Source organism: Scyliorhinus canicula, chromosome 15, assembly GCF_902713615.1.
Source record: "Scyliorhinus canicula chromosome 15, sScyCan1.1, whole genome shotgun sequence".
Lineage (NCBI taxonomy): Eukaryota > Metazoa > Chordata > Chondrichthyes > Carcharhiniformes > Scyliorhinidae > Scyliorhinus > Scyliorhinus canicula.
This window is the reverse complement of record NC_052160.1, coordinates 143047571-143074287: the sequence shown is the minus strand read 5'-3', so window position 1 is coordinate 143074287 and position 26717 is coordinate 143047571.

Here is a 26717-nt window from a genome sequence, read left to right as displayed (position 1 = left end):
TGGTTAAAAGGCTATCCAAGCTTCTCCACGGATTCCCATTACAAAAATACTGACACTTATTGTTGGGAAAGAGTTAAAGGTTGTCCCATTTTAAGAGCCAATTTAATAACCTTGCAATAATTACTCGGGTATTGAATAACTTTTTTTTCTTTTGTAAGAACTCTGCTTGTTTGACTTGCATTTCATCATTCCAAATAGAACAATTTACTTTGTCCCAACGGACTATCCTATTTCAGGAATTATTGTACAACTGCTTCACTTATTTTTTTTGCCAGAGCTTTTCCTGTTTATCTGGAGCACCCGCTCTCTGACAGTTACTCCCCGAGTAATTGCTATCACTGTTATTACAGGACCTCGTTCTGATAGCAATCTCCTTCAGTTCAAAAAGGACCCTGCCTGTTGGAAAAGCACTGCAGTCTTTCACTTGGCCAGCTGGTCTTGAGGAGGGGATGAAGAAGGTTAGAGGGAGTGTGGGAACAATAACAAGCAGGGTTTATATATAGCAGCTATCTCCTATTGATGGAGGGGAGGTACCCCCTCCCTCAGTCCCTTCTGCAGAATGTTGCTCTAAATCTTCGCAACTTTTATATGGTATTTAGTGCCAGCTTTTCTTGCTCTCCTTGATGACTTCCCAGGTCATTTTCTATCCTTCCTTATTTCATTCAACCTTTTATTTGTTTTAAACATTAGTGAATCTCCCATGACTTTATCTTGTGTCACAATGGCAGGAGTGTTGTAGTCTGTGATACAAGTGTTTTCTGTGGAGCTATGCTTAACTAGGCTTGAAGCCCCACAATTGCTGCAAAGTGTCCAAGGGGTTAGGTGGGGTTACTGGGTTACAGGGACAGGGTGGAGGCATGGGGTTAAGTAGGTCCTCTTTCTAAGGGCCTGTGCAGACTCAATGGGCCGAATGGCCTCCTTCTGCACTGTAAATTCTATGATTCCCCTGTCTTCACCCCATAACCTAATGTTGTCCCCTTGTTTAAGAAGGGTAGCAGGGATAATCCAGGTAATTATAGACCGGTGAGCCTGACGTCAGTGGTAGGGAAGCTGCTGGAGAAGATACTGAGGGATAGGATCTATTCCCATTTGGAAAAAAATAGGCTTATCAGTGATAAGCAACATGGTTTTGTGCAGGGAAGGTCGTGTCTAACCAACTTAATAGAATTCTTTGAGGAAGTGACAAAGTTGATTGACAAGGGAAGGGCTGTAGATGTCAGATACATGGACTTCAGTAAGGTGTTTGATAAGGTTCCCCATGGTAGGCTGATGGAGAAAGTGAAGTCTCATGGGGTCCAGGTTGTACCAGCTAAATGGATAAAGAACTGGCTGGGCAACAGGGGACAGAGAGTAGTGGTGGGAGGAAAATTCTCAAAACGGAGAACTGTACCCGGCGGGGGGGTCGGAGAATCCCACTCCTGGTCAGGAGCCTGCATCATGCTATGACTGATCTATTTACACTTTGACTGGTTTGATGTCTGGGGCACTTGGATTGTTTATCTAATGAGATAAATAGACTGATATCAAAAGCTGCAAACGCTGGAGTTAAAAACAGAAAGCTTGCTCAATGAAATTAATCTAGCAAAACAAAATGGATGGATTTATCTGTTGGTCCTTCTTATTTTTCCTGGCGCTGTTAAGACTTGCGTTTCTACAACTCATTTCACAAATTCAGTATAAATCAAAGTGCTCTCGTACTTTTGAAGTATTTTTTCAAGTGTATTCACTGTTATGACAAAAAATATAACAGCAAATTAATACACAACAAACTCACACACACAGTAACACAATAGTGACCAGACAATCTATTTCAAATACGGTCGCAATTACCTGACCAAATATCTTCAGATGCTCTTGATCAATCACAATTGCAAATTTCTGTGTTCAGAATAATGAGACTTAATAATCAAAGACTCATTTACTAATTGGACTGTCCAGGGTGAACTCATTTCTGAATGGTGGCAATGGGGGTGGGGGAGGAGGTGTTGAGGGCACTGTCACAATGATGTGATATGTCAGCTGGTGATATTAATTTTCAGTTTCCTCAATTGGCAAAATAGATATTGAACCGTTTTAAAATAACCTTTTTGAAAAGCAGACAAAGACACTGATTGAAGATGGCTTCCACAGGTCATCTGATATCTGACATCACAAGTTGGACAAGAAACAGGACAAATCCAACCTGGCCAATTACTGCTGAATCAGCCTACTCTCGATCATCAGCGAGGAGGTGTCAGGGTCATCAACAGTGCTATCAAGCTGCACTTACTCAGCAATAATCTGCTCACAGACCCTCAGTTTGGGTTCCACCAGGGTCACTCAGCACTTGACCTCATTACAGCCTTAATTGAAAAATATTTGAAAGGGTTGACTACTAGAGGTGAGGTGAGAGTGACTGCCATTGACATCAAGGCAGCATTTGACCGAGTATGGCACCAAGCAGCCCTGGGAAAACTGGAGGCAATGGGAATCAGGGGGGAAACGCTCCGCTGGTTGTAGTCATACCTGGCACAAAGAAAGATCTTTTTTTTATTCACTCATGGGATGTGGGCGGCGCTGGCTGGGTCAACAGTTGTTGTCCATCATCTTGCTGTGGATCTGGAGTCACATGTAGGCCAAACCAGGTAAGGACAACAGATTACCTACCCTAAAGGACAATGGTGGGTTTTTATGACAATCGGCAATGATTTCATGGTCACCTTTAGCCTTTTAATTTCAGATTTTTATTGAATTCAAATTTCACCGTCTGCTCTGGCGGGTTTCGAGTCCCCAGACCATCACTCTGGTTCTCTGGATTACTCGTCCAGCACCACCACCAGTACAGTGCTGCCTCCCCCATGGGTGGCATGGAAGAACAGTGGTTAGCACTGTTGCTTCACAGCACCAGAGTCCCAGGTTCGATTCCCGGCTTGGGTCACTGTCTGTGTGGAGTCTGCACGTTCTCCCTATTTCTGCGTGGGTGTCCTCCGGGTGCTCCGGTTTCTTCCCACAAATCCCGAAAGACGTGCTGTTAGGTGAATTGGACATTCTGAATTCTCCCTCGGTGCACCTGAACAGGTGCTGGAATGTGGTGACTCGGGGATTTTCACAGTAACTTCGTTGCAGTGGTAAGCCTACTTGTGACAATAAAGATTGTTGTTAATTGAGGTTGTTGGTGGTCAATCATCGCAGTTTCAGGCCATCACTACAGGAATTCCTCAGGATAGTGTCCGAGGCCCAACCATCTTCAACTGGTTCATCAATGACCTCCCTTCAATCACAAGGTCAGAAGTGGGGATGGTCATAGAGGACTATTCAATGTTCAGCACCACCCCAAACTCCTCACACACAGAAGACGTTCATGTCCAAATGAAGCAAGACCTGGACAATATCCAGGCTTGGCTGACAAGTGGCAGGTTACGTACAAGACACACAAGTGACAGCAATGAACATCTCCTAGAAGAAAGGATCTAATCATCGTCCTTGGCACTTAATGGCATTACCATCACTGAATACCCCAATATCAGCATCCTGGGTGTTAACATTGATCAGAAACTTACTGCTGCCTCACGGCGCCATGGTCCCAGGTTCAATCCCGGCTCTGGGTCACTGTCCGTGTGGAGTTTTCACATTCTCCCCATGTTTGTGTGGGTTTTACCCCAACAACCCAAAGATGTGCATGGTAGGTGGATTGGCCACGCTAAATTGCCCCTTAATTGGAAAAAATGAATTGAGTACTCTAAATTTATTTTTTAAAACGTTGATCAGAAACTAAATTGGACTAGCCATATAAATTCTGTGTCTACCAGAGCAGGTCAAAGGCTAAGAATCTTGTGGCGAGTAACTGACCTTCTGACCTCCCCAAAACCTGTCCACCATCTACAAGACACAAGTCAGGGGTGTGATGGAATATTATTTACTTGTCTGGATGAGTGCAGCTCCAACAAGACTCAAGAAGCTCACACACCATCCAGGACAAAGAAGCCCACTTGATTGGTACCCCTTAGTCTCTATTTCAGATGGACATCTTCCAGTTAGGATTTTTCTTCAGTCTGAGCCTCCAGTCTGAAATGGTTTTCATTGTAGATTCATCAGGATCTCAAGACATCTCTGCAGTTTCAGGAGCAGGCAGGAAATCATTTTGGAGAAAGAAAAAGAGAAAGAAAGAGAGAGACTATAACTCACAGCTTCTTCTCTCCGCGCCCAAGACCTCTCTCTGGGTGCTATAAAAGCCCCTACTGGGTTGAACCCAATCACTGACTATCGCCGGGCAGGATACGGTCTTTAGCCAACCAATCAAACTAAATCCTTCCGATCTCTCAGGTGCCAGAAAGTCTGAGTTCTTCTGTTCAAAATCTAAATCTACATAGCACAATGGACTATTTTACAACTTTTGAATTCCTCTGTGTGACTTAAAGGCATATGTCATTAAATATCCACAGATCAAAAATGATAACCACAAAGTAAAAGGAATGGGAAATAAGAGAATCATGAGGAAGAGTCCTGACACTTTGGCTGTATCAAAATCTTAGAACTCCCTTCCTTTACTGTATGCATACCTACACCACATGGACTGCACCATATTCTGAAGGGCTTTTAGGAATGGCAATATGTTATAACCTGCCTGCTTACCATTTGCTGGGGACTAATGACAATCCCACAATCCTGTGGGAGTATGAGCTTCCCCAATGAGGGGGGTGGAGAAATCATTAGCAGACTCCCTGTATAAATAGAGCTGGCCAGTTTGGAACCAGCAGAGAGAGAGGAGTGAGCAGCAAGGGAAGTTGCTGCTGTTGTTGTATATATATGTTATTGTAAATAAATGTTATTTCTTTGTATTCTGAAAACTCGTGCTGGATTCTTCGTGGCCCTCACAAAACAATACATGGTGATCTAGCCTGCAACACCCACAGCCCATAAACTAATAGCAACCATGGGATCATACCATTTATCATAGAATTTACAGTGCAGAAGGAGGCCATTCGGCCCATCGAGTCTTCACAGTCCTTGGAAAGAGCACCCTACTTCAACCCACGCCGCCTCCACCATATCTCCGTAACCCAGTATCCTCACTTAACCTTTTTAGACACTAAGGGCAATTTAGCATAGTCAATCCACCTAACCTGCACGTCTGAGGACTGTGGGAGGAAACCGGAGCACCCGGAGGAAACCCACGCAGACACGGGGAGAACATGCAGAGTCCGCACAGACAGTGACCCAAGCCTGGCATTGAACCTGGGACGCTGGAGCTGTGAAGCAACTGTGCTAACCACTGTGCTACTTCTACCGATTTTTAAAATATCCACCTCAGAGGCCTTTGTTTTAACACTTCATGTAATAAACAGCACCTCTCACCAATGCACCGGAGTGGGGTTTGAACACAGAACCTTACAACTCAGAGTGTGCTTCCAACTGAGCCAGCGCTGTCACTGTCAGGCACAAAGGGATTGACTTGATCAGAGGCGGAAATCGAAGGGGAGCAGGGGATGCAGTAATGGGGATGAAGAAGGAAGAGAGCTAACTTGGATTAATAATAATAATAATAATTTACTGTCACAAGTAGACTTCACTGAAGTTACTGTGAAAAGCCTCTAGTCGCCACATTCTGCTGCCTGTTTGGGGAGGCTGGAACAGGAATTGAACCCACACTGCTGGTCTTGTTCTGCATTACAAGCCTTAGCCCACTGTGCTGAACCAGCCCCTGAGCATTAAGCATGAGAGCATTAAGTATTTTGTTTATCTCATTTTTTTTTTGCAAATTTTAATTTGAATGTCAGATGGGTGTTGCGTAATAAAAGCGACCTGGATTCGTGCTTCTCTGATAGCAGTGAAAAAATAGAGATAGTGTTCCTCTTGATTAAAAACCCATTAGTGAATGAATGCAAAGCAGCAACAGCTGGCTGGCTGTGTGCCTGGATACTGTGCAGCTACAATGCTCAAGACTGGCGTTGAGAGGCTGTGTGTGTACGTGGTCAGTGGGCTGGGAGGGGGAGGAGGAGGAGGAGGGGTGGGTGCACAATGGTGAGCCATTACTTTGAAATTGCCAGGCAACCAGAAGAATACTTATTGCATCTCAAGAGTGCCCTATTTTTTTTTTTGCTAATTTGAGAGTTCATCATTTTCAAAGAGCTGAGGCCCCAATTTAGAACAAAAACAAGCTCATACACGCGTAAAAAGAACGATGCAAGTTTATTGTTCGCTGTGACTCATTCTTGGAGGCCTAGTTGGCTTTAGATTAAAACAGTAACAAATTACATTTCCAGTAAGGAATGTCCAGTCACCTGCTTAACCAACTCCATTTGGCGTGGAAAAATTACCTGTCAAAATTCAATTAGTCCTGATTTTAACTGGATGGAAACCAGGCAATAGCTCACTGAAAGTGGAGAATACACACTCATACTTGCGGCCTTACTAGGGGTGGGTTGTAATTTTAACGTCCGGTTCAGAGCAGGTGAAACTGAACATTCTCTAACAGAATGGTCCTGGTTTTAATGTGCCTCGACGATGCGCCAGGGTCTGACTGTGATTTTAATCTCTGACCGACAGAAAGGAGCCATTGTGGCACCTTGACCATACCAAATGGATTCAGGAGAGGGAGAGGGCCAGGAAAGTGCTGTTTTAATTTCTTTACCTCTGTCCTTGTTGGTCAGGAGGAGGAGGGGTCACACTGCGAAACCTTGGACGTGATTCCTTTCCCTGGTCGTTGTGTCCTCACAACCCCCCCCCACCCCCCCCACCCCCCCATGCCAAACTACTCACACCCCCACAGAATCAAAGCAAGAAATGTCAGCGCTTTGGTTGGAGGGCTGACCACATTGGGAGAAAGCAGCCTGGATTCCAACTCCAGATCACTGCCAGCTCACCTCTGCTGAGGGATGGAAGCAGCGGAGAGGAAACCAGATCCAGTATCTTCATTAGCCCCGCCACTACATCGTCCTGGTTCATTCAGGAGCAAGAGTCAGGATGGAAAGGCAGCCAACAGCCAGAAACCACCTCAATGAGCACCAACCGGCTATTTGATGATGTGAGATTTGCGGCCCTGACAGTGGTACAATATGTGCTGTCCTCAACTAATGTGTAAATGTGTCTTATAACCCCCCAAGGGATGACCCGATTAACCTCCCTGTGAGTCTCGTGGAGTACGAGCTGCCCAATGAGGGGCGGAGGCCCGTCAGCCGGATGGTTAATTCATTGTTATAAAAGCCGGTCCAGGTAGGAGTCGGGCTGCAGAGGATTCACGACTGGGACTGATGCAGGTAAATACTTTCCAAATAGGAGCGGAGTCCAATAATGAGGGCATTTAGCCGGGTGTTTCCTCATACTCGGAACGCCGAGGAACACCACACTATCCAACGGGATGCTGTTCCCATTCAGGTAGTGTGGTAGTCACCACTAGCAGTATTATATGTATTACCGTAAGACACATATAGTAGAGGCACATGGGTAAATCCCTGCCTGCTGGCTCCGCCCAGTAAGTGGCGTATAAATGTGTGTGCTCGCCGGTGCTGCAGCCATTCTGGTTCCAGCTACAGGAGGCATAACATCTTTGCTCAATAAAGCCTCAATTATTCCACTACTCTTGTCTTTGTGGTAATTGACAGTACATCAGGTAGATTCAGGGCCTTTCACACACACACACTCTCTCTCTCTGTCTCTCTCACACGCACACATACACTCTCTCACACACACACACGCTCTCTCTCTGTCTCTCTCACACACACATACACTCTCTCACACACACACACGCTCTCTCTCTGTCTCTCTCACACACACACATACACTCTCTCACACACACACACACGCTCTCTCTCTGTCTCTCTCACACACACTCTCTCTCACACACACACACGCTCTCTCTCTCACACACACACACGCTCTCTCTCTGTCTCTCTCACACACACATACACTCTCTCACACACACACACGCTCTCTCTCTGTCTCTCTCACACACACACATACACTCTCTCACACACACACACACGCTCTCTCTCTGTCTCTCTCACACACACTCTCTCTCACACACACACACGCTCTCTCTCTCACACACACACATGCTCTCTCACACACACACACACTCTCTCTCTCTCACACACACTCTCTCTCTCACACACACACACGCTCTCTCTCTCACACATACACACTCTCTCTCTCACACACACACTCCCTCTCTGTCTCTCTCACACACAGACACACTCTCTCTGTCTCTCTCCCTCACACACGCACACACACTCACACACACACACTCTCTCTCCCTTTCTCTCACACAGACACGCACTCTCACACATAGACGCACACTCTCTCACACACACTCACTCACTCTCTGTCTCTCTCTGACACACAGACACACACACACTCCCTCGTCTCTCATGCACAGACACACACACTCACTGAAACACAGCGCAGCACCAGCATCCATTGACAGTAGCCTCATGCATGATCCCTCTGTGGTAGTCACCACTGTTGTATTATATATTGCTTACAAGGGTATTACGGTAAGGCCCCTGTACTACAGGTACGGGGGTAGATCCCTGCCTGCTGGCTCCGCCCAGTAGGTGGAGTATAAATGTGTGGGCTCTCCGAGCTGCAGCCATTTCGGCAGCAGCTGTGGGAGGCTACATATCTCTGTGTAATAAAGCCTTGATTACTCTCCACTCTTGTCTTGTCGTAATTGATAGTACATCACCCTCCTTACAAGAGGCTCGAACCCTATTTTGTAGATTGCACTGGTTGTCTGAAAGGACTATCTGAAGAAAATGGTTCTGATTGGTTGACAAGTTAATCCAGAAAGCAACAGAGAACATTAGGCTTCCCAAGCTCACGAGGATTTCAAAAAAAGTGCATGGCTTGAACATATTCCTTTTGCTTGCAGAAAATGGGGGAATCACATCGAACTGTAAATATTGTGTCCTGGGTTTTGATTGAGGATGGCCAGCCTGTTCCGAAAATCCAGAGAAACATGCTGCTTGAAATTCAGAATTAAACAGAAAATGCTGGAAAATCTCAGCAGTGACCCGATTTTCCCATGCGGTGTGCCCGGTGCTGATTCCGTTATGTTGGGTGCATAGTGGGAGAGGCTAAAAGTTGGTTTCGCGCCAGGCACTGAACCATGCACCCAAACTGTTACATCTGCCACAATCTAGATCATGCCCCCAGTGGGTGTGATCCAGGTTAGTATACTTAAATGAGGTCATCAGCCTCATTTAAATATGGTAGCCCACGCGAGGAGCAGTCTCCCGGCTCCCAGTATTAACCAGCTCCACCGGCGATACCTCATGCTGGTGCCAATTAATACTTGTTTCCAGAATCGGCAACCAGACATGATGGCCACATCTGGGGACTTAGAGGCCATTGCAGCCCTGAGTGGTTGGGGACAGGTCAGGCAATGCCAACCTGGCAATCTGTGGCAGCACCAATCCCCCGAGAATCTCCTGAGGCCAAAAACCGGCAAGGTGCCGTTGGTTAAGGAAGCGTTTCTTGGCGCTCCAGCTACCGAGAAATGCCCCGCTAAACGTGCCTTTAACCGCAGTCTGGTGAATCACGCCCTCAGTCGTTCTTTGAGAGAATTGCTCCCTGGATCCGGCAGCTTCTGCAGAGAGAGCAAACAGAGTTAACGTTTCGAGTCTGTATGACTCCTCCCAGAGCTGTTTGAAATTTGGCTTTCTTGCATTTGTCCTCTGAGTGAAGGTGAAAAGCTTCACAACCTGCCTCTCTTTTCAGCAATGTCCAAATTCTGTGTATCCGAGCGTCTGTAACTATCTCACTCCATCTCCTGCGCTTTACCCCTTCCCTCGAATATTTCATTTTCCTAATATTCAGCCAATTCTACCCTAAAATCCCAGATGGACACGAGTCTGTTTCCTCATTCTTCACGAGTCGGGAATCACCTGTCCCGCCACCATGTACAATGTCCCCTGACTCCTTCCTCTGTCCCTTTGCTGATGATCTTGGATTCCCTTTTCGGCTTGCTGACTCTCTGCCCAGCTCTCCCCACCCCCCCCCCCCCCCCCCCCCCCCCCCCCCCTCCGCCTTTCACCTTTTCAAAACCCTTCATAATTCATCTTGAATAAGGTGCCTGCCGGGCCTGCGTTGCAGGCTGTCAGCGTTGGGAGGGCTTCGGCCTGTCACTGTGACGACACCAACTGTTCCCAGCAGGGAGTTCCGCAAAGTGAAACGTGAATAAAGAGCAGCTGTGGGAGCGGCAGGATAGATAAACAAAGGGGCGAGCGGGAGAGAGAGTGACAGACTCGAAGCCAGATACAATTCGGACCCAGGGGAAGGAGAAGCCAGATAAAAGACAAGAGAACAGCAGGAGGGAAGTGAGCAACTGCCAATGTGGGGATGAAGAGGAGGGAGCTGGGCCATGCGTATTCACTTGGAAACATAGTTTCTGACTAAATGTTGTCAACGGCTGAACGTAAGATTGTGCTGCAAATAGTACAATAAAGAAGATCCAACTGCTGAGCGAATTAAGCTAGTTCTGGCTTAAACTGAGGGGTGTACAGTAGCTCTGTCCTGGAAAGCTGATGGCGCGCACTTTCGTTGTGAATTGGCGGCCATATAGATTTAGTAAGAAGTCTTACAACACCAGATTAAAGTCCAACAGGTTTGCTTCAAACACTAGCTTTCGGAGCACTGCTCCTTCCTCAGGTGACTGAAGAGGTATGTTCCAGAAACATTTATATAGACAAAGTTAGAGATGCCAGACAATGCTTAGAATGCGAGCATTTGCAGATAATCAAATAATTACAGATCCAAAGACTTGATTACCTGCAAATGCTCGCATTCTAAGCATTGTCTGGCATCTCTGAATTTGTCTATATAAATGTTTCTGGAACATACCTCTCCATTCACCTGAGGAAGGAGCAGTGCTCCGAAAGCTCGTGTTTGAAACAAACCTGTTGGACTTTAACCTGGTGTTGTAAGACTTCTTACTGTGCTGACCCCAGTCCAACGCCGGCATCTCCACATCACATAGACTTAGGAAAGATATTCCAGAGTCTGCCCTGAAACAGGCTTTAACTCCTTTAGGAATGTAAATATGCCTGTTTGAGACACGCCTGCACAATGTTAGGTTGAATTCTAAATCCAAAACCTACCTGACCCTCCCCAAAGGACCCCGGCAGAATCTTCCTCCCACTTCTTCTCTCTGGGTGCCCCTCCACCTCTTCCCCTTTACTAACCCGATACCCGGGCATTGTGCACAATGCCTCCATCCTGGCATACTCAACAGTTTCCGGCCTCTTCGAGATGCCCCCCCTCCCCCACCCCTGGCTGTGGGGCCGGTGGGCATTCGGTTCCTGAGGGACAGGGGTTGTCCGCTGCGGTTGTGGCTGATGACACCTATCTGGAGGCCACAGACACAGACTGAGGTGGAGACCCGCTACAACGAAGCCCATGCTGTGAACAGGAGCGTGATTAAGTGATGCTTCAGCGATTATCCAAGTTCCCTGCGACTAAGCAATTGTTTAACACGGGCATGCAAATTGTACAGGATTGGCCATAAGCGTGACATTAACCAGCCTGAGGTGGGAGTCCCCAGCCTCCTGTGATGCTCTGTCTCCGCCAGGCTGATGTGATGCCAGCGTGGTTCACTTGTGGTGTTTATAAACGGGAACCGAGCACCCTGGCTGCTGGAGGGTGAGAGAGGGGGTAAGCCGAGGGCTGCCAGAGCCAGGCAGGGTAGTGGGTGATGACCAGGAGATGGGCCATGGGTTCGGGATGCCCCCTGGGATTGGGGTGGACGGTCACGGTCCGCCATTGCTGCGGCCTGCAAAGCAGCCATTTGTCTGCGCAGACCACTGTCTGCCCACTGTGACCCATGAATGTGGAGATCACCACTGGACGTATAGGTGCCCCCCTCCACCCCAGGCCACCCCTCCAGGAACCCCAAGATCCCAACTGACCGTTCAACGAGGTGTGCATGGTCCAGCGCAGCCAGTGACCCTCCAGGTGCTGGCATCCCTCAATGCACCCATCCAAGGTGCTGTCCCACTACAGGGGGAGCGGAAGGGCGGTGGGGTGGGGGCGGTGGTGCTGAGCGTACTCCGGACCGCAGACACATGCACCGTGGTCCTTGCCACTCTCTCCCAGCCTGGCACAAACACCCCCCCCCCCCCTTTCCCAGTTCAGATTCCCCATCAGTGGCACCATCAGCCAGCCCACCCCGCATGAACGCCAGCCGTCACCAAGCCCCGTGTGTCCACTGTGTCCCTGCTCCCATCCATCCTGCCCCCGGACAGGTGGGCACAATCCATGTGTCACACACTAGACCCATGGCTCACTCCAGCTACGGTCTCAATGGGTGCCAATCCCCTCGGTCAGCGCTGTGCGTGCCCCTGCCCGCACACAAGTCACCAGGCATGGTGCCAGTTAGTGACATGCGGTGCCCCTTCAGCAACAGGTCGCACCATTGCTGGTGGGTTAGCAAGCAGCCCACCCAAGGAGGACACTCACGCTGGACCCCACAGGAGTGCGGAGGAGAGGGGTAACAAAGCTTAACGCTGGCAGGGGCGGGTGATAGTGGTGGAGGCCCCCTACAGACAGGCACCGGAGAGACCAGGAGCACAGTGTGGAGGACAGAGTATCGGGGGTAATGGCTGGGGGTTGGGGTGAGGAGCAGGACATGTGGGGACAGTGGATGGACTGCAGGCTAGGGCCACCATACAGCCTGTTAGACCTGGTGGGGCTCTCTAGCACAGCCCTGGTTGGGCACGGGAGTACTCACCGTGCCAATATGTCTGCTTTTCACCCCCTGAAGTAAATGGATCTTGGTGTGCAGCCAGTGAGGTTGGCATCTGCCTGTCCGCTGCGGCCCTGGGGCATGCACTGAGGCTGCGTTAGCAGGAGCTGCTTGAGGAGAACCCTGCAGAACACAGCCTGCCCCAGAGGAGCAGACGCCAGCCGGTGACGATGGTGAGCTGGCCGCCCAATAGACGATGGAGGTGGTGGGAATGGGGCGCCGCATCAGGTGTCATGTTTACCAGCAACGCCTGCCTGTCATTTGAGGATCTGTCGAATTGGGCGTGCCGCTGATATCTGCAACTGAGCAGGGAGACCGTGCAATATAATTTGGATAAGTGTGAGGTTATTCACTTTGGAAGCAAAAACAGGAAGGCAAATTTCTACCTGAACGGTTGTAAATTGGGAGAGGGGAGTGTGCAGCGGGACCTGGGTGTCCTTGTGCACCATTCGCTGAAGGTAAGCGTGCAGGTGCAGCAGGCGGTAAAGAGGGCGAATGGTATGTTGACCTTCATTGCGAGAGGTTTGAGTATAGAAGCAGGGATGTGTTGCTACAATTGTACAGGGCCTTGGTGAGGCCACACCTGGAGTATTGTGTGCAGTTTTGGTCTCCTTCTCTGAGGAAGGATGTTCTTGCTCTCGAGGGAGTGCAGCGAAGGTTTACCAGACTGATTCCTGGGATGGCGGGACTGTCATATGAGGAGAGATTGACTAGGTTGGGATTGTTCTCGCTGGAGTTCAGAAGAATGAGGGGGGATCTCATAGAGACTTATAAAATTCTAACTGGACTAGACAGGGTAGATGCAGGGTAGATGTTATGAATGATAGGTGCATCCAGAACCAGGGGCCACAGTCTGAGGATTCAGGGGAACCATTTCGGACAGAGATAAGGAGACATTTCTTCACACAAACAGTGGTGAACCTGTGGAATTCATACCACAGGAAGTAGTTGATGCTAAAACTTTGAATATATTCGTGGCGGCTGGATATAGGCACTTGGGGAGAATGGGATCAAAGGCTATGGGGAGAAAGCAGGATGAGGCTATTGAGTTAGTTGATCAGCCATGATGGTGATGAATGGCGGAGCAGGTTCGAAGGGCCAAAAGGCCTCCTCCTGCTCCTATCTTCTATGTATATATGTAGCTATGTAACATCTGTACCAACCCAGCAGCGCGGGTTCAATTACCGTACCAGCCTCCCCGAACAGGTGCCCGAATGTGGCGACTAGGGGCTTTACATAGTAACTTCATTTGAAGCCTACTCGTGACAATAAGCGAGTATTATTATTATCTGGAACTGCGTCGGTATGGGGGGGTCTAATGGCATTCAAGCACCGAGTGAGGACCTGACTGGGATCTCCTAAACATTCACAGGTGCAAAACGTGCCCGGGCGGCACAAATCACTACCTTTGGCATGGACTGAGCCCACCAGATTGGCCCGCCAATTGGATTTGCCGCCAATGCCGTCATGCCCCAGGACCAGGGGGCGATCGGGGCGGGGACACTTCTCCTCCTATAGGAAACAGAGCATAAGGGGGTGCCCTTCATTAATCAGAAGGGATTCCACTCCCTCGGTGTGATGCTGGTATGTGACCACCGGCTGCACATCATGCACATCTGTGGCCAATACCCGGACAGCGTGCATGACACCATTGTCCTGGCACACTCGTCGCTGCCAAACACCTTCGAAGAGCTCCCCTGGGTGAGGGGTTGGCTCCTGGGAGACAGGGGTTATCCGCTACATCAGAGTGTCCAGACTGGCTGCGAGACCAGCACCGCCATCGGAACCGTAGAACACCCGCCATTCAGCCCTGGCATCGGCACTTCAGTCTCTCCAACAGGGAATCCAGCCCATAGATCCCATCACAGATGTTCGACTAACTGGTCTGTAATTCCCTGGTTTTGCCCTTTCACCATTCTTGAAAAGTGGAATGACATGAGCAATTTTCCATTCCAGAGGGACTACTCCTGAATCTAGGGAACTCTGGAAGATTGGAGTGAGGGCATCTACAATGTGCTCCCCTACTTCCTTCAACACCTTCGGATGGACACCGTCGGGTCCTGGGAATTTGTCACTCTTTAGTTCCATTAATTTTCTAGTTACTGATGGTGTACTCACGTTAATTGTATTAAGCACCTGTTCTCTATCAACTATTACTTTTTTTCAGGATTTCGGCAAGTTATTCTCCTTTTCTACTATAAATACTCAGGCACAGTAATTGTTCAACATGTCTGCCATTTCCCCATTATCACTGACAATATCTCCATTTTCAGCTTTTAGCTACATTGCTCCTCACCATCCGCTTTCTCTTTATGTAACTATAACATTTCTTCTTATTGATTTTGATGCCTCTTGTAAAGTTTCCTTTCATAATCCCTTTTAGCAGCTCCTATAAGCTGCTTTGTGACCCTCTGCTGGTCTCTGTATCTATCCCATTCGGCTGGATCTGTGCTGTTTTGCATTTTTGTAAGCCCTTTTAGTTTTATTGCCAGATTATACTGACGATGTCAGCCAGTCACAGGGCTGGAAGAATCATTGTGGTGTTATCTTTTCTAGTTATCTTTAATTAGTTTTTTATAGCCTTTATTTTTAAGGGTTAGCACTTTGTTAAGTTCCTACTTCCTCGTCCTGTGTTTCTCTTTCTTAGAATCCCAAAGTGTGCTCCTTGGCACAGAGCTTCACTTACTGGCAGACCGTGATGTGTCACTTTTGTCAATGGGCGAGGAGTGCGGATCACTGCAATAGGTTGACGATACTCTGAGTCGGTCTTCCTCTGTGAGACCTGCCTCTCATTGGGAGAAAAGTTTGCACAAGTTGACAAGTAAGTCCCATCCACTAATAATCACTGGTTAGAAGACAACACCAGCGAACGTATTTTCTGGAGCCAAAACTCCGGATTGAGAGTGAACATTCAAAAACCAATCTCCTTCTGCCATATTTGTGCCTTTGGGAAGAGTCAGCATAACTCTGGAGGACAAGACCCCTTTCCAGGAGATGTCTGAAGCATTGTTTCCCTTCATGATCTGTAGAAAGAGGGGTAGAGGTTTATCCTGAGCAGTGACACAATGCAGTACATTTATCGAATGTTAAACTTTCACTTCCATTGCCTTCATCAGGGTAACCCTATCACCCTCTGCCTTCCCAAGTCGAATCTCTCTCTACCTCAGCCAGTCCCTTTCACGGTCTCTGAGCATTCAGACCACATGACGATTGCCAACTGCAAGTTGTACTCTGTAGTAGCCAGGTCATTGTGTACTGTAACCGCAGTCTTGGTCTCACTTAGCTGAATGGTGGTGGCCTTGCAGAGTGAATGCAGGACACATGAATCCTACAACCAGTCATCAGGGGAAATTATAATCACCAAGGGTGGTTCTTCTTTTATCCAGTGGGATCCTTGGCAGCACATTGTGGCAGTTACTCGACCAGAGAGGCATCACAATTGAGCCTAATCCTGTGTTCACCCAGCAAACCACACGTACGCATTCCTGCAAGTGACCTTCCCCCTTTGGAAGCTGATTGTAGCTTCCTGAGCAAAACAAATTTACTCTGCGCAAAACAGTCCCTGGCTTTCTTCTCGAAATGCTGTGTTTACCAAATAGGCCTTTGGCAAGTTTACCGCACAAAGTTTGCCAAGGTGATTGATGGACCGTGATAGAAGATATCTCAATGTGCTGTCCTGTCCAAATGGTGGGGCTGACAGTGTCTCATTTTTCAATTTTAATCCTGGAAAGATGTTTCACAGGGTATTCACGGTTTGGCAAGACGTTGTTCAGAACGGGGGTAAATTATATTTTTTCACTAAAACCTGCTACTCCAACCAGCACAGATTAACCCTGAAGACCTGTGCTTCCTACACCTACCCATTCACTCAGTAGATCGAAAGGCGCAATCACGGTGATTTAAGCAATGTTTTTCAAATCAAATGTTGTAATTAGCCAAATTCCCACATTCACAGTGACGCTGAATTGGCTGGAAGCTGTGATCTCTAGCACTGCTGTTGTCTTATGCATATAGTGGCCTGTTGGAGTCACTAGTCCTGGTATTGGCTGATGTGGTCTGGGATCCAATATTCATGCCTCAATGACCCTATCACAACAGACGTTCCCTTTGCTCTTTCTTCCCAATGTGAACTTTCCTGACCTCTGTTAAGACCTGATGCATCGCTAACATTTGCCAGCTCTGACTGAAATATTAACACAGTTTCTCGCTCCACAGATGCTGTCTGACCTGTTGAGTCTTCCAAACATGTTTCTTCTTATTCCTGATGTTATTGTTGGTCCAGGTCAATTCATGTTGAAATTTTCCCCATCTTCACCAAAGGCCCCTTTGCACGATATATGTTAACAGGCTACTAGCCGATGGCAACAGAACAAAATTCCAGAAACCAGTGTCACCGGCCCACAGAAATATCAGCCTACACATCTGCTGCGTTTATTTATTCCTTCACAGGGTGTAGACATCGCTGGCTATGGCCAGCATTTATTATCCATCGCTAATTACCCTCGAGAAGGTGGTGGGGAGCCGCCTTCTTGAACCGCTGCAGTCCCTGTGGTGCAGATACACCCACAGTGCTGTCAGGAAGTGAGATCCAGCGACAGTGGAGGAACGGTCATTTAATTCCAAAACAAACAAAGAGAGCAAAGAAAAGTACAGCACAGGAACAGGCCCTTCGGCCCTCCAAGCCTGCGCAGACCCTGCTGCCCGTCTGAACTAAAATCTTCTACACTTCCGGGGTCCGTATCCCTCTATTCCCATCCTAGTCATGTATTTGTCAAGATGCCCCTTAAATGTCACTATTGTCCCTGCTTCCACCACCTCCTCCGGCAGCGAGTTCCAGGCACCCACTACCCTCTGTGTAAAATACTGGAAATGAGTTACTCACCACAGACCTCCCAGCCTCTGCCACTGATTGCTGTTCAGGGGCGAAATTCACCGAAGTCCATCGTGACGCCCTTGACCGGCGGGCAAAAACGGCGCTGGTGACTCAGGCGTCGGGGCCCGCTTATCAGCCCGAAATCTCCCATCCCGAAAGGGCCAGCAGCAGAGTGACGCTGTACGCGTCAGTTTCACCCGCTGCGGAAGTGGCGCGTCGGTTGACGTCGGGCGACATCATCAACGCCGCCCGGCGTTGGGGGGGTGGGGGGGGTAGGTAGGGGGGTAGGTAGGGTGGGTAGGTAGGGGGGGGTTGGTAGGGGGGTAGGTGGGGGGAGTTAGGTGGGGGGGTAGGTGGGGGGGTAGGTAGGAGGGGTAGGTAGGGGGGGTAGGTGGGGGGGTAGGTAGGGGGGTATGTAGGGGGCGTAGGTAGGGGGGTAGGTGGGGGGGTAGGGGGGTAGGTGGGGGGGTAGGTAGGGGGGTAGGTGGGGGGGTAGGTAGGGGGGTAGGTGGAGGGGTAGGGGGGTAGGTGGGGGGGTAGGTAGGGGGGTAGGTGGGGGGGTAGGGGGGTAGGTGGGGGGGTAGGTAGGGGGGTAGGTGGGGGGGGGGGGGTTGGGGGGAGTGTGGGTGGTAGGGGGTAGGGGTGGCAGAGTCCGCAACTAACACGGCTGGAATAGATGTGAATGCCTTGGTTTTTTTGAGAGAGAGAGAGAAAAAAAATTGGTCATTCTTGGTGATCCTCATTATTTATTCCTCCAAATGTTTGAACCTAATTATGCCATCTTGCAGAACCTTGAGCTCCCCACCCCCACCCCCCACCCCTACCCCCCACCCCAACCACCCCTACCCCCCACCCCGACCACCCACCCCTACCCCTACCACTCACCCCTACCCCTACCCCGACCACCCACCCCTACCCTGATCCCGACCACCCACCCCTACCCCTACCCCGACCACCTACCCCTACCCCGATCCCGACCACCCACCCCTACCCAGACCACCCACCCCTACCCCGACCCCCCGGCACGCGATGTAAGTGATTTCACTCTCTCTCTTCACAAACCCTCCCCCTCCAACCCACCGGCACTCGAGGTAAGTGATTTATCTCTCTCTCTTCCCAACACCCCCCCCAACCCCAACAACCCCCCCACCCCCAACAACCCCCCCACCCCCAACAACCCCCCCCCACCCAACAACCCTCCCCACCCCCAACAACCCACCCCCACCCCTACCCCTACCCCCCACCCCTACTTCTACCCTCCACCCCTACCCCCCCACCCCTACCCCCGGCACGTGATGTAAGTGATTTCACTCTCTCTTCACAACCCCCCCCCCCCCCCCCCCCCCCCCCCCCCTCCCGGGCACTCGATGTAGGTAACTGAACAGCATCAACCATTGATGATGGTTGACGCCGTTATAAACCAACTTTGATTTTCGCCGACGTGACCCGTGGCCACGTCGGCGGGACTTTGGCCCATCCGGGCCGGAGAATAAATAAGCCTAAAAAAACAATGGCATCCCGCCGGCGCCGGCCGTTCTCCGAGGCGGGCGGCGGGATTTGAAGAACGCCGTTTTATGGCGGGTGGGAGAATTTTGAACATGGCGGGAGCGGGAATATCGGCGCCCCCGGGCGATTCTCCGACCCTGCGTGGGGTTGGAGAATTTCGCCCCAGGTCTTGATGTGTATGGACAGAACTGGTGCTGAACATTGTGCAATGACCAGTGAATGTTCCCACTCTGACCTTATGATGAATGGAAGGTCACTGGTAAAACAACTGAAGATGGTTGGGCCTAGGGCACTGCCCTGAGTAACGCCTGCAGTGCTATTCCTCTGGGCTGAGATAATGAACCTCCAACAAACTCACCTGTATTCCTTTCTGTTCGGTTTATGGCTCCAGCGGAAAGACCCCCCTGATTCCCGTTGACTTCTGTTTTGCTCGAGCTCCTTGATGCTACACTCATTCAAATACAGCCTTGATGTCAACGACAGACACTCTCACCTCTCTGAACCAGTCATTTTCACTGGGAGCTGACTGAGTGCTTCAACCCGCTGCATTTCCATTCAAGTTACTAACTCTGGTTGGTTGTAATCCTGGAGGTTTCACTTGTACCAGCTACCCCGCCCAGTCAAACAGCTTTTTCTATCCAGCCCAATAAACCAAAAAAACCCACATATTTTCCATGAATCTTCTCATCCCGTCCACTGGCAGGATTTACTGGTAACACCAAAAACAATGTGCTTTTGAATTATTTACCTCCATGGAGCTGGCCTGTCCTCTAAAAATGAAATGAAATGAAAATCGCTTATTGTCACAAGTAGGCTTCAAATGAAGGTACTGTGAAAAGCCCCTAGTCGCCATATTCCGGTGCCTGCTTTAAAAGCCAGCGATTTAGCCCTGTGCTAAACCAGCCCCAGAGGCTAAAGCAAGCCGCCCACCCGCCCATCTTATTTCTCCCAGGTTACGCACAAGAGAATTGAGATTAATTTTTAATTAGTCAGGACAATCCTGGAGGACTGGCAACCCTGGTGTCCGTCCGTCTCATCATCCGGATACTCTCAGGGGTTTAGTCAATCATTAGTCTTGATCAACTCTCTCACAACGGGATGCAACAAAAATCCCAAAGTATTAAAGGGCTTTATATCTCGGAGTTGGCTTGGCGTATTGCTTTACATTGATCTGGCTCCTGGCATAGGACTGGGCATGAAATGGGAAAGTATTAGTGGAGCAAACAACAGAGCGCGCACACAGAAGCTCTACATTTCGCAGCTACCTTCCTCCCAGAATCAGCAATAAACAACTCCAAATGCCAGAGGACGTGCAGCAGTCAGAAACATTAACTGGAATGAGATGTTCTGATGCCAGCTGGCATCCGCACAGCGGAACATTAATCTGTGACCAAAGAATGGTCCCAGAAGGGTAGAAAAGTGCCATGGAAATGGGATCCAGCAAAAGTAATAAAATATACTTTTGTGGATGAAGCATCTTTCAAATAAGCTTTTTTTGAAAACTGAAAAAAGCTGAACCTAGTGGAAAAAAACGAGTGATTAGAGGCGCACACTAATTATCAGTTGAGAGTCACATTGAGCCGGGCTAATAATAATAATAATAATAATCTTTACTCTTGTCACAAGTAGGATTGCATTAACACTTCACTGAAGTTAGTGTGAAAAGCCCATTGTTGCCACATTCCGGCGTCTGTTCAGGTACACCGAGGGAGAATTCAGAATGTCCAATTCACCTAACAGCATCTTTTGGGACTTGTGGGAGGAAACCGGGGCACCCGGAGGAAACCCTCGCAGACACGGGGAGAACGTGCAGACTCCACGCAGTCAGTGATCCAAGCCGGGAATCGAACCCGAGTCCCTGGCGCTGTGAAGCAACAGTGCTTACCACTGCGCTACGGTGCCACACTAGTTGGCGAATGGAATTTTCAATCAGGTGATGAAGCTGTGAGTTAATGCAGAATCACTTCTCTGTACGTATTCAGCACTAGTAACATTGTACAATCAGAAAACCAACCTGCTCTATTATCGAGAACATTGAGCATTTTTTATGACTTTGAAAGCAATTTCTTGTTCAAATACTGTGCGTGACACCTCATGTTAGGAGGAGGGGGATATTTCACTGAGCATTTGCAGAGATTTATTTTCCAAATTGCATCGGATGTAACTGAAAAAATAGGCAAACCTTGTCAATGAAGTTAAACATTTTAAACCATAGCTTCAAGTTATTTTGTACAATTTATCAAACAAGGTGAGATGTTAGTGTTGGTGATGAGGTAAAGAAATACTTTCCCTCCTGTGGGTTCACAGGTGACAGGCACCAGTCATCCTCATATCAAGAGGCCAGTCGCCCAAAATCAAACTAGGCAGTGAGTAGAAAATCAACTGTGGTGACAGCACGCCAGCTACATCTCTAAAGGCATTGAGGGGTCCCCACTGATACCCAAGGTAAACCAATTTGGCATACAGCTGGAGTTGAACGTCTTGTGTGCACAGTTACCAATTGAGCCATCAACAGGGCTGGTGCTATAACTTGTACAGGGCATACAATAATGAAAAACAGGAAACAGTCCAGCTCAATATTTGGGGAGATTACGGGGAAAGAACGGCCAATGCAAAACATACTAAATGTTCTCAGGACCATCCTGTGCTCTCATGCTCTGAGCTCCAAGTCCTATTGTAGGGGTTGCAAAGTGGGAAATTGCATATTGGCACTGTATTGAGTGGGGGGGGGGGGGGGGGGGGGTGGGGGGGGGGGGGGGGGGGGGATATTCGGGGCTGTGTGCACCTGACCCACAATCTTCATGGGCAAGGCTTCACGTCAGGAATGGAAAGGTGGAACATTTACTCTTTAATTTCCAAGAAAAGGAGTGATTTAACCGCAGTCCGCTGTGACACTGATGTATTACAAGCAGTTCAGGTGTTACGAACAGGCTGTGAACTAAAACAGGAAAACTTCAAAAGTAACGACCCAGGTAGAAATTATTTTTTAAATGTTTTTTAACACTTTTGGTTTACAATAGTTGTGACTTTGTTGTCATGCCTCATAGGGCAGCACTGTAGCACAGTGGTTAACACTGTTGCTTCACAGCTCCAGGGTCTCAGGTTAGATTCCCGGCTTGGGTCACTGTCTGCGTGGAGTCTGCACGTTCTCTCCGTGTCTGCGTGGGTTTCCTTTGGGTGCTCTGGTTTCCTCCTGATGGAACCATCAATTCAGCGAACACGTGTAGTTGGATCTGAACAGAGGCTTTAATGCACTTACAACAAAGCCAGCCTATTCGTCGTTGAACTTCAGATGAACTGGCAGGCTGGCTCTAAGGCACTGATCTTTATACATCGGTCCCAGGGGGATGAGTCCTGGGCAGAGCCACTGAGGAGCCCAGTACAAACTCTCGCGTACTCCCAGAGCGACTCCCCCTGGTGGTCGGATGGTGCAGCTGCACTTACAATGGTGGATAGTGAACATATATACACAGAGTTATATTGGCAACTATATACAGCATTGATCTTACAACGGGTAGATAATGAACATATATACATGGATATATACAATATATACATATTGGCAACTATATGTAGTGTGAATCACATTCACCACACCTCCCACACGTCCCGAAAGACGTGCTGTTAGGTAATTTGGACATTCTGAATTCTCCCTCAGTGCACCGGAATGTGGCGACTAGGGGATTTTCACAGTAACGTCATTGCAGTGTTAACATAAGCCTACTTGTGACACTAATAAAGATTATTATTATTCTGGACCTGTTACCATTACAGGGCAGCGCTCATCTGTTGAGCTGTCTCTTTTTTTTAATAAATTTAGAGTACCCAATCATTTTTTCCAATTAAGGGGCAATTTAGCGTGGCCAATCCATCTACCTTACACATCTTTGGGTTGTGGGGGTGAAACCCACGCAGACACGGGGAGAATGTGCAAACTCCACACAGACAGCGACCCAGAGCCGGGATCAAACCTGGTACCTCGATGCTGTGAGGCAGCAGGGCTAACCCACTGCGCCACTGTGCTGCCCTTGTTGAGCTCTCTCTCTGAGTCATTTACCTGTCTGCACTGTGAATATTGATCAATCTGATTGAGAGTTGAAACCCCAGCGGCCCTTTTTAATGAGCAGTGGGCAGAATCCACCTTATCCCAGTCCTTCACTCATCTCAATTCTGTATCTTCCCTTCAGGCTGTAGCAGATCACAGATTTCAAAGGACTTTTCATTCCAACCCATTCATCTTTGACGTTGATGAATAAAATATTGGAATACTGCCTGTATTGACCCAAAATTCTGTTTGTACTTCAGGGAAAATAAGTGAGTCACAAACGTATCTGAATTTGGTCAGGCCGTAAACAGCATCACTAATTTTCTTAGGTAGGTTTTATTGGTGTGCAAAAGAAATGCTTAAGATAAAAAAGAGAAGATAGTTCAGGAAGAAATTCCACTAATTTATCAAGATGTTCCATTCAAACCTTTCTTCACGGTGAAAAACTAAGAAACGCTCAAAAATAAAAAAGTGGCTCTGCTTCCTTTAAATATCATTTGCACAGGACCGTTGGGATTGCTTCATGGTCCAATACAAATTTGCACACCAGAATCTATGCTTCAAGAAGCGAGAATATTCTATAAATGGCTTCTATTCACACTAGCTTCACTTGGCAATGGAGAACAGTTGGCTAAATTGTGTTTAATCCTTTTTATAAATTTGTTCGTGGGATGTGGGTGTCACCAACGAGGTCAGAATTTGTTTTCTATCCCAATTTCCCTTGAGGATGAGATGATGAGCCATCTTCCTGGACGACTGCAGTCCACCTGGTGCGTCAGTACAGATGAATGGCTTGCTGGGCCATTCCCAAGGGCAGTCAAGAATTAAACACACTGCAATGAGTCTGCTGTCACATGTAGGCCACATCAGGTAAGGGTGGCAGATTTCCTTCGCTGAAGATGCTGAGTGAACCAGACAAGGATCAATGATAATTTCATGGTCGCTATTCACTGAGACTAGCTTCAATTCCGTTTTTTAAAATTAATTAATTGCAGTTAAATTCCACCAGTTCCCCTTGGTGGGATTTGAACCCATGTCCCTAGAGCAGCCGAGTCACTTAGATTACTAGTCCAGGCAGTGACATTACCATGGAAAGTGGAACATGAGGAACAGCTCAACTGTGGTTTTGGCCAGTTAGACTAACCCCAAAATACTGAACCTATGCTCTGAGAGATTGGTTCCAGGTGACATCACAACCATTCACCCCTTGACATTTGATGGTGTTACCATCGCTGGATCCCGACTATCCTGGGAGTTACCATTGACCAGAAACTGAACTGGCTTGGTCACATAAATGATATGGCTACAAAGGTCAGAGGCAAGGAATCCTGCAGCAAGTAACTCACCTGCTGACTCCACAAAGCCTCTCCACAATCTATAAGGCGCAAGTTAGGAGTGTGATGGAATATTCCCCACTTGCCTAGATTGGTGCAGCTCTGAGAGCACTCAAAGCAATCTGCTTGATTGCCACCTCGTCTACAAACATTCCCCATCTCTACCACCAACACACAATAGGAGCAGCATGGACCATCTACAAGATGCACTGCAGGAACTCACCAAGGCTCTTTGGGTAGCACCTTCCAAACCCACGACCAGATCATCCAGAAGGATGAGAGCAGCCTGGGTACACAACCACCTGGAGGTTCCCCTCCATGTCACTCACCATCCTGACTTGGAAATATATCACTGTTCCTTCACTGTCGCTGGGTCAAACCTTTGGGTCAAAACCCTGGGGTTCCCTCCCTCTCAGCACAGTCAGTACCCGCACCGCATGGACTGCAGCGGTTTAAGAAGGAAGTTCATTACCACCTTCTCAAGGGCAACTAGGAATGGGCAAGAAATGTTGGTTTAACCGGTGTGATGAATGTAGGACTTTCAGATATTTAGGTATTTGGTGCAGTCAGGAGTTAAACGCCTGGGTTAGTCTTATTATTAAAGAATCATGGCTTGAAAGATTTTGGGAGTCAGGGGTGCAATTAAAGCATTGTATAAAGCTTTGGCTCATGGGGTGTTCTTTGGATTAAGGGGATTCCATGGAGTAAATTCTATTTCAGCTTGGTAAAATGATGTAATTCCTGGGAGGGGCCAAAGTATCAGGCAGGTTGCACAAAAGCAGTGTTAGTTGTGTGTTGGATGGAGATGGGGGTTTGGACATGCAAATTGCCCCTGAGGGTAGGGTTGTAGGAATAGGGTGGGGGATTGGACTTAGGTAGGGTGGCCTTTCGAAGGGTCGGTGCAGACTCGATGGGCCAAATGGCCTCATTCTGCACTGTATCATTCTATGATTCAAGGGTACAAACCCTGTTTGTCCACACACAAGCCTCTGGGCATCAAGGTGATTAGTGACACACCGTAACCCTCTCCACCCCACAACCAGGTGGCACCCTGCTGCTGAGATATCACATGGCCCACCCAATGAGGAGACCCACAGTAACCCCACTGGGGAAACAGGACAGGAGCTGACACAGGCTGCGACAGCCACTGATATCCCTGTTGACAGGGAAAGGTGGTGAGGGGAGAGGCTCCTCACATCACAGTCAGGTGCCACTCACTCACGGTGGTGCTGTGTCGGAGTGGGCGGGGGGCTGAGGGGTGGGGGTAGGGATGGGTTTGTGGTGCCATGTGGAGCTGAAGTGTAACTCAGGGACACCATGTAGCCTGTTGGATTTGGATGGGTTAGGGAATATTCACCTTGCTGACATGTCTTCCCTTTGCCACCCTGCAGAGAATTAATTTCAGTGCCCAGCCGGCAATGGTCGTTATCTACCTGACCGCAGCGGACTTGTGCACGCACGGCGGCTGGGGGCACTAGGGAGGACTCTGAACAAGATGAACCTGCCCCAGAAGAGCAGAGACCAGTTGTTGAGGCTCAAGTGAAGGCTGTCCAATGTACAGTTGATGTGTGACCACCAGCTGCACATCATGCACGTCTGCTGCCTCCTGCACAACATTGCGCAGCAGACGGGGGACAGAGAAGGAGGAGGAATGCCAGGCCTCATCTGACGAGGAGGGGATGTGGGAGCAGGGGCGCGGTGGGCAGCAGGGCTTGGAGACAGCTGGTGATGCTGAGGGGTGGGCTAGCAAATAGTGTCACTGATGAGGTTTCTGCCCTGAGAGTGCCAGGGAGGGAGCCAAAGGCCACAGGTGTCCTGTGTTTGGGGTGGGCCCTGCTATTCTCCTGCTTCCCCTGCAGTGGGGCTGAGCTTCTGATGAGTGAACTGAGGAGTGGCAGCATCTGGTGGGCCACTGATTGAGCTTGGCCAGGCTCATCCTGGTGATGGGTCAGCTGGGGTCTGAGGGTTTCCAGAGAGGCGCCTGGGTGGGCTTCCAGATGACCAGAGGTTCTGTGAATATTTACAGTGAGCAGTCAGCAGAGTGAGCAGTCAGGGGCCAGTTATTTCCACTGAATGGGTGCGTTTAAAATAAATACTGCAGCAATGGCGGTCCGAGCCAGGCAACTTGCAGGAGAGGCCGAGTAAAGGGCAGTGGTTGAAGGTGGCAGGAACATTAGTGAGCGCCAGGATGTAAGTGTCTTAGGATAAGGGACTAAGAACAGTAGCATAGTGGTTAACACT